The following is a 6,052-nucleotide window of genomic DNA, read 5'->3' as shown; positions in this document are numbered from 1 at the left end:
TGAAGAAATGGGCTTGCGCATGGCATGTAATGCGAAGGCAAGATAACCGCTGGTCCTTAAGGGTAACGGAGTGGATTACAAGAGAAGGCACGCGTATCAGGGGCCGGCAGAAAGTTAGGTGGGCGGGTGAGATTGGGAAGTTTGCGGGGATGCGGTGGCCGCAACTGGCGAGAAACAGGGTTAATTGGAGAGACTCGGGAGAAGCCTTTGCCCTGCAGGGGGCGTAGTAAGGTTCATGATGATGATGATGATGATGCAGTACCATATGTGCAGCTTATCACTAATAATGCTCTCTAGTTTCTATAAGTGCACTTACTTCAAAAAATGAGTTTCAAAGTACTAGAAATCTTTTTGCTGCGGCCCTGCCACAACTGAAAATTCTTGAATTACTACAAGATTCCTTTTGAGTTAACACTAAAGCTTTTTTATTCATATTCTACTGAGTTTCCAAAAAAGTGGTCGTAACAAGCCTTATCGAGGAACATTTAAACTTTATTTTCAATGCAAGAGTTCCTCTGATGCCGGCGCAATTCGCCTCTACTGTGGCGCGCAGAGCGATTCTTTCTCGCAGCTTTGGGTCGGCTCAGGAACGTCCCTGGAAAAGACGAATCCCACTTCTCCCTGCGGGTCCAGCTGACGAAGCACTGCTGCGGCGTTTCCACAGGTGGGATCTACGTCGTACAACTTGTAGACGACGCGGTCGTTTTGGCTGGAGATGGCTGCGAAAGAGAAAGTGGATTCGCATTTACTGGTATGAAGGCTATACTTCCTTTCCCGCTTAAGAGCGGCCTTTTAGGGGCTTTCATGTAATTTCTATGTAATTTCTATCTTTTGCACGTTTACATGCTTAGAGATAGCTTACTGCATGCAACTGTGCTTGGCATCACTTAAGACCTACATGTTTGCACCGGAATAACAATCGACAGATGCAGGAGAAATCCGCATCTTGAATCCGAACATCGCATTCTCTTTCAGTGATTTCGGCTTACTCTTAAAAATGCTTATGTAGAGATAATGGTAGGTGAGCTATAACGTTCCGATGGCACACACAGATTTTAACAGGGGCCGCGTTTGACAGCCGCGGAAGGATTTCGCTAACCTGAGGTTTTTGCCGCAAGTATACATCCCACTTTTAGCATAGGTGGAAACGCTGCATCCGTCCTCTGTATTCCCATGCGCAAAATCCAGAGTAGTAAGGCTCATCCAGTTTGCCAACACAAAAATCCTTTTCTGCTCAAAAAGAATACGCGTAAAATGACAATATATTTTGTTGAAAAGCCTAATAGCTGGTGACGCCCCATTTCGGAAGGCATAAAGTCTGTACCGCAACATATAATGCTCACCGCACTTCCGTCCGCTAGCTCAAAATTTCAAGCTGCTGCCGCAGGGTACTGGTACAACCTCCACTCAGCATACCGCTTTTCTGACGAAGCGGCGCCGACGAGACAAATAGGTAAGTTCGTCGTGGACATCTTAAAATTAGGGCGCGCTTCTGTCTCGTACCAAGTAGAAGCCATCCTCGGCCCCGTCATCGTGTGGTGCCACATGCTTCGGCATGAAAGCAACAATTTATGACACTGCATTAAGCCACAGACTCATGAAACCACTGGCTGTTCCTCCCATATTACCTTGCCAGAGACATGAGCTGCTCCGACGTAAGCGGGAGATTTCACCACGCTGAGTGGTTTATTATAAAAGACCTACCCGCAAGGGCGAAAACGAATTCTCGAAAGTTGCTCGTGCCTGTCACCCACTAAAGCAGTATAACAAATTCCTGGTTCTTTAGTTGACCATTTTAAGAGCTTTCGCATTACTGGCTGGAAAAGCTATAATGCATCACTGGGTAAAAAGCTTTTTTCTAAATTCAGCTTTCCTTCGAATCAGATATTCACGTGTTCTATGAAAAAAAAAAAGCTTCCGCGCTTTAAGGTTTGATTCTGTGCCGCTTTGGAGCATTCCTTAAAAAAAGTCAGAACTCCCACGACGCACTCACAGGTCTCTTCTTTATCTCTATATTCGTATCTGTTGACGTGCGCTGGCTGCCCAAGAACACTGCTCAAAAGAAAGTCCTAATGCCTGAATATCTTTCGTTCAAGGTGTACACTTGTCATGCGTAAGGCTAATATAATATTTTCGTACTTACTTATGTTAAGGTAGTATGCCAGACCATTGTATGGCTTAATGTACTCAGTAAAATACTCCTCCACATCTGAAATAGAAAAAAAGTAATTAAGGGCTGTAGTTATGCAGCGGTCACTTAATCTGCCAATACTTCGCTATTCTCACTAATTAATTTATATATATATATATGTCTAGAGCTTTTATCTTTGGTACTCTCAGCTCATAAGTGCTTGCTACATCACCCAGCAGAGCTTTTAGAGATCACGTTCATGAAACTTGGCAGGCGCCTGTGTGGAACCTGTTGGTCGCACATATTGCATAAAAAATCTGCCGCGCTTCATAGCACACCTCAAATTTGTGAACAGTGGCAAAATACAGCACAAAAGAAACTCTAACTGCGGCGTAAGAGAGTTAGAGTGGGCGCAGTTAGATATCTAAGAGCAGCGTTTCGAAAAAACTTTTCTGTTAACGAAGTTTCTAATTATAGATATTTGCCTCTGAACTTCACGCTAAGGTACCTTTGGACAAAAAACCGCTAATAGAAGCTTGGAATGCAGCTCCATTAACTTACCGGGGGATGATATTTTGATCGAAGACGTTTCCTCGTCGTATTCAAAAACAAATTTACCTCTGCAAAAAGAAATTAAAAAGTCAGTTTTTACCCCATTATGCTGATCACCCACGTCAATGCCGATGCTGGGATCAGAATTTTCAAGTCTGGGTGCTTGAAACAACAATGCACTCTTTAGGAAAGCAATGTTGAGACCGCTATGGGCATAACAATAAAGGTCTAAGAAGGGAATCATTCTGCAGTTCTTAGGTGATTGAGGTATAATATGTAGACCTATCCCTTGGGAACACAAGCAAAGAAAGCTACTATTGGAAGTATAATCAGTCTCGGTCACAAGTATATATTTTAGAATTTTCTCTCTGTGCCAGCACATATATGGTTCAGGTCAAGACGTTTCTTTGCCTAACATATGTATGCAGGAAGATGTGGACTCCGCTAGGTGGCTCATTTATTCCCGCAATGTCAGCCCGCAAAAAGTTTCAATGAACCGAGAAAGGTGTATCTTACATTCACCCGCATTGAGACCAGTAATATCAGAAGGCGTCTCCAGAGTTGAAAAACACTTACGTGGCATATTGATTCACTGTTCCGTTTGGTGCGTACCACGTCGTGGCGTTCGCTTTGTCGCTACTGGGATCTGTGCCGTCCCCAAAGAATTGTAAAATTCACCGTGCCCTCGGGTTCAAGAGTGACTCCAGTCCGGTAGCATTCATACGTCAAGACTGGTCTGAACTGTGATTCCTGCGTAGACAAAGGCGAACATTTCAGGGCACCCTGAGTTTGGGCCAGCAGGAAAACTTAAGAAAAGCCCAAATGAAATTCCTTTGTGTTTAATTGAGACCGAAAGGCTCATAGTCCTCCTGCGTTGTATTTTCTGCTGAGGAGCACAGTTCAGGCTTAAATTATGGCAATTAAGTGTTGTGGTTAAATACGCAACGTTAGTTTCATTTAGTGACCGTCAATAAATCCCCTTTGCTTCTCCTACGGCCATTTTGGCCATTATGTTGGTGACTTCGTCACTCACCGAGCAAGGGCTAAAAAATGTTTTTTTTTTTGCGATACACTGTAATCGCTTCGGAAATAGAAGATAATACTTCAAACCAATGTGCTTTGCTCAAAGGGCTGAAAGAACTGTAAACGAAAGTCCTTAGAAAAAAAGTACAAAAACCTTTTATTTTATGAGAAAACTATCAGTCTGGTTATGGTGGCGAGCAATGCTTTATTGCAAATAAAGTGCTGCATCAGCGCAAAGAAGAAATAGCAAGATGAGAACGTTTTCTTATTATACAACGATGGCCACTCCTGTGAAGGAGTCATGAGGTCATACTGTTGGTATTTAATACAAAGTAAATGTTCTATATCTGCACTTCGACGCGCTGTCAGCACGGACAGGATAAATGTATAAGTAGTCGGCCACAGAGGAGCGTAGACCCGAAAAATGCTGCTTTATGGAGGTCACACAGGCAGGTTCAGCGCCGAGCAAATGGCTCTTTATGTCACGGCCCGTATGTCGGCAAACTGAACCTTTGCGCCTGGCTTTTTTTGCGCCTTCATTGAGCAGCAGTGGCGCGTGGATTTACACTTCGTTTTCGCAACCTTTATCGCTGACATCACTCTGACAAAACATCAAGTCGAAGTTAGAAAAAATCTTCATTCCTTTCGCGAAAAAATTACGAGGTCGCTGGAACTGAGCGAATGGTCTCATGTTGTTTCCTTTCACTTTATTTCCCAGTTTTTTTCGTTGAAAAAAATTTACAAATTATTTCAATACTACCACAGACGATTTAGGCTTTTCCTATATCATTTCCAGTATTCTGACTAGTAATTTACCTCTAATTAAAAATCTGAGTAATTCAAATTTTATATCCAAATTCTAACGTTTTCAAAAGTTTAAAAACATGACACTTGGCAATATGGGAAATCCCGTGCTAATAACTACAGTGTAAATTCACCTTTGGTGTACGTACGATGTATGTGTGCCCGTGTGCGGAATTCTAAAGATACACAAATGACAAGAATACATTGACCTATGCTCGGACCAGCAAAAAATGAATATTGTGCACTGTAAAACACTACGGCGAACAGGCGAATGTGTAAAGTGAAAAAGCACGCGCTTCTTACATCGTAAAAATCCTTGGTGTACTGGTCACCAAGTGCGACTGCACACAGGAACACAAAGGCGACGAAGTCAGGCAGGCGAGTCATTGTATATTGGCTTCGTCCACAACAGCAACCTGTCTGCAATTTCACTGCAAGAAAAATAGATTTTTACCACCGTTACATTTCCCCTGTCTTTGAGCCTCCATACCGATGAAAAAGGCGATAGAACTTTCATTCTTCTGTCTAGGTTTTATTATAATTCCTGATTTACACTGCAAAAACAGCCGTTGCAAACGGCAACTAGATTCAAACTATGTGGCTGGCTCGTCACTCAGCGATAACAGCACCGGTACGAAACCCACCGCCGGCGCTTATGACTCTGCATCCATATCCGGCATGTTATCAGGCAGAACTACTTTGTTTTTTGGCCTGGATGTGCTTTCTTCCAAACAATTTATAGCACTCTCGGACCGCGGCCCCTCTCTAATGAGGATTTATTAGGATGTTATCAATCTGTTTGAATTTGTTTCTTTGCTTTTCGTTTGTTTGTGGGGTTTAACGTCCCGAATAACCTCAGGGTATGAGAGACGCCGTAGTGAGGGACGCCGGAAATTTCGACCATCTGGGGTTCTTTATCGTGCACGCGTAGTACACGGGCCTCTAGAATTTCGCCTCAATCGAAATTCAATCGCCGAGGCTGGGACCCAACCTGCGTCTTTCGAGTCAGCAGACGAGCACCATAACCACTGAACCACCGTGGCGGCTCAATCTGTTTGAGTTAACCGACACGTGCCGTGAAGTATAGCAATACACAACACAATCAAACAGTACGAAATGCTCCTCCTTTGGCGGCTGCATTGGTAAATAAGCTAAGAAACAGCGCCCGCGAGAAGCCTTGTCAAAGCTATTGTTTTTGGTGGCTGTAGGCTTAGTTAATGACTGCTTTATTGGTTTTTTCATCGCAAAGAGACTGCAGGTAAGAGGGACACTGTAGGAAAGCGCTTCGGGCAACTTCTACCACCCGGGGGTTTTTAACGTGCTAGGACATCGCAGAGTACAAGGGCTATGAGCGTTTGGCCCCCATAAAAATCTGACCGTCGCGGCTGGGCCCGAACCCGTGTTTTTTGGCTCAGCAGTAGAGCTCCATGAACAGTGAGGGTCTGTGGAAGCTCTGTTTAAATAACTGACAAAAATTGAGCCGACGCGCCTTCCTTCACCAGCGAACCATAACTGCCAGCTGCAACAATACCTGTATTTTGA

The 6,052-nt window shown here is 43.8% G+C and overlaps 1 pseudogene; it reads right to left on the bottom strand.

The window, feature by feature from the left end:
- Positions 1 to 537: 537 nt before the first annotated feature.
- On the bottom strand, positions 538 to 4,897 carry LOC149328748 (uncharacterized; annotated as a pseudogene).
- Positions 4,898 to 6,052: the final 1,155 nt, after the last annotated feature.

Source organism: Amblyomma mixtum, chromosome 9 (assembly GCF_055824585.1).
Source record: "Amblyomma mixtum isolate Tamu chromosome 9, ASM5582458v1, whole genome shotgun sequence".
Classification (NCBI taxonomy): domain Eukaryota; kingdom Metazoa; phylum Arthropoda; class Arachnida; order Ixodida; family Ixodidae; genus Amblyomma; species Amblyomma mixtum.
This window is presented reverse-complemented; position numbering and strand designations above follow the sequence as displayed.